Raw genomic sequence first — 3,163 nt, 5'->3', positions numbered from 1 at the left:
TGCAAAGGTTGGAAACAAAGCGTAAGGATCAGTAGTTGGAAAGTACTTGGTAATAGAAAAGACGCTGGAGATCACATGATAGAATTTTGCAAGGACAAAGACTTTGTTGCAAATTTCTTTTTTAGAAACACCAGATGGAACACACAGAAATCAAATTGACTACATTTGTGGAAAGAGATGGTGGAAAAGCTTCATATAATCAGCCAAAACAAGGCCAGAGGTAGAATTCAGGCTGAAGCTGAAGAAAATTAAAACAAGTCCATGAGAACCAAAATATGACTTTGAGTATATCCCACCTGAATTTAGAGATAATCTCAGGAACAGATTTGATGAATTAGACACTAATGACTGAAGATCAGAAGCGTTGTGGGATGACATCTAGAACACTACCATACAGGTGTGGAAAGAGCTGGAGTTAGATAACCAAAATGGGAATAACATGCTAAGCATTTCTCAAATTGAAAGAACTGAAGAAAAATTCAAGTAAAATTATGAATGATGCAGAAAGCAACAAAAGAAGATGGAAGGGATTCACAGAGTCACTGTACCAAAAGAAGTGGTCCATGTTCAACCATTTCAAGAGGTAGCATATGGTCAAGAGCTAATGGTATTGAAAGAAGAATCCCAAACTGCACTGAGAGCATTGGGAAAGAACAAGACATCAGCAATTGTTTAAATTCAGATTGAAATCTTTAAACAAACTGATGCAGCACTGGAGGCATTCACTCAACTATGTCAAGAAATTTGGAAGACTGATTGGAAGAGCTCCATATTTCTGCCCATTCCAAAGAGAGGTAACTCAAAAGGATGTGGAATTAATTGCACAATATCATTAATATTGCATGCAAGTAGAATTTTGCTAAAAGAATTAAAAAACAGCTGCAGCAGTACAGTGACGGAACTTCCAGAGGTTCAAGCTGGATTAAGACGAGGATGCGAAACAAGGGATATTATTACTGACTTAAAGCGGGATCTTGGCTGAAAGGAGAGAATACCAGAAAGATGTTTACTTGTGTTTTGTTGACTATGTAAAGGCTTTTTTTTTTTACTTTTATATAAACAGTTTATTTATTCTAAACAGCAACACAGACAAAATGTCATAGAGACACGTAGGGAGTGGTGTAGGAGTGGGAGCCTGCTCAGAGGGACACAGCTCTGGAGAGGACAGAAGACCAACAAAAGGAAAAGTGGTGTGAAGGTAGGGCGGGAAGCATGCCTGCATCCAAGAGTGGAGGAGTCCAAGTATAAAAGTTTATCATTGTACTGCAGTTGAAATACTGACATCAATATTAAAATAAAAACCAAGTTTTACATAACAATCAAAAATACAAAAGACAGAAGGAAGAGACCCTGTGTGAAAAAACGGAGAAGGCAAGTTAGCAACCTGAGAGCTGTGGACCAGTGGTAGGAAAGCAGCAAGTCGCAGGCCCAATCCTCCCCAGGTGTTTAGTGAGACGTACTTGGCTACTTGACGTTTGCAAAAGTGTTGTAAATAAGTCCTTGCCAAACCATCCCTTCCTGTGCGGGCCACAACCACTGATTATGAGGGTGCGAACTTCTTGGCTTGTGCTCGGACCCTCTTCTCGTACTCCACTCTGTTCTGGCAATAAATCGTGTACACCTCTGCTTGGGTTGGGTCTTGGATATTTGGTTCATTGAGAAGCTCCTGAATTCCTAATAAGATCTGTTTGATTGTGATGGCCGGCCTCCAGGTCCTTGTCCTCCACTAGGATGGACAGGTACACGGTGCCCAACGGGTACACGTTCCAGTGAAAGAGAGGCGGCTCAAATTTACATTTTGGTGGTGAAGATGGGTAATCATCTTTGAAAAGCATCCGTAGCTTGAACAGGCCTCCTTTCCAACGAATCCACTTCTTCCCAAGAATGGTGCACTCCCAGTTCATGAGGTTCATCGTGCAGTCTGGGTTTTTGGTTGGTACTGCCACAGGTGGACCTTCCTCTACGCTTTTGTCTCCTGGGCGAGTCTGCTGAGGGCTATCCCCGACATAGTACAAGTCCTCAGGTGGCCGCGGCCCAGCGAGTCATAATGAGTGGAAAGCCAGGTGGCTATCGCTGAGGCGACCGCGGCGGAGGAGCTTCCCTTTTTGACTACGTAACGGTTTTTGCATGTGTGTATCATTACAAGCTATGGACAGCATTGTGGAGAATTCGAATTATAGAATACTTCATTGTGCTACTGCGGAACTTATACACAGACTATTTATACATAAACAGTCTTTTGAACAGTACAAGGGGGCACTGCAAAGTTTAAAATTAAGAGCGGTATGTGCTAGGGTTGTAGTCTTTCACCATACTTATTCAATCTATAGGCTGAGCAAATAATTCGAGAAATTGGATCATGCCAAGAAGATTGGAGGAAGACTCATTAACAACCTGCAACAGGCAGATGATACAACTTTGCTTCCTGAAAGAGAAGAGGACTTAAACTACTTACTGATGAAGATCAAAGACCACAGCCTTTGGTATAGGTTGCATCTCAATATTTAGAAAACAAATATCCTCACCACTGGATAAATAAATGACATCAAGATAAATGCAGAAAAGATTGAATGTGTCGAAGACTTCATTTTACTCAGATCAGCCACCATACTCAACAGCCATCAAGAAATTAAATGACATAGTGCATTAGACAAATATGCTTCACAAGGTCTCTTTAAAGGGTTCAAAAGCAAATGTATCAGTTTGAGGACTAAGGTGCACATGATCCAAGCCATGGTATTTTGAAAAACTACATATGCATGTGAAATTTGGACAATACATAAGGAAGAGCATAAAAGCATTGATGCATTTGAATTATGGTGTTGGACGAGAATATTAAAAGTAACATGGACTGCCAGAAAAGCAAACAAATCTGTGTTGGATGAAATATAGTCAGAATGCTCCTTAGAAGCCAGGATGGCCAGACTTTGTCTCTCATACTTTGGACACATTATCAGGAAGAAACAGACCCTGGAGAAGGACATGAAGGTTGGTGAAGTGGAAGGTCAGTGAAAAGAAGGAAGATTGCAACAAGACTGATTGGTATGATGCCAGCAGCAATGGGCTTAAGCATAGCAATTGATTGGTGCAGGGTCAGGAAGTATTTTGTTCTTTTGTGTATAAGATCACTATGAGTGTGCTCCGTCTCTATGGTACCTAACAG

General features: G+C 41.1%; 1 pseudogene; it reads right to left on the bottom strand.

The window, feature by feature from the left end:
* Positions 1 to 1,540: 1,540 nt before the first annotated feature.
* LOC102813137 lies at positions 1,541 to 2,008 on the bottom strand (annotated as a pseudogene).
* Between the last annotated feature and the right edge of the window lie 1,155 nt (positions 2,009 to 3,163).

Source organism: Chrysochloris asiatica, unplaced genomic scaffold (genome assembly GCF_000296735.1).
Source record: "Chrysochloris asiatica unplaced genomic scaffold, ChrAsi1.0 scaffold00318, whole genome shotgun sequence".
In the NCBI taxonomy this organism is placed as follows: domain Eukaryota; kingdom Metazoa; phylum Chordata; class Mammalia; order Afrosoricida; family Chrysochloridae; genus Chrysochloris; species Chrysochloris asiatica.
This window is presented reverse-complemented; position numbering and strand designations above follow the sequence as displayed.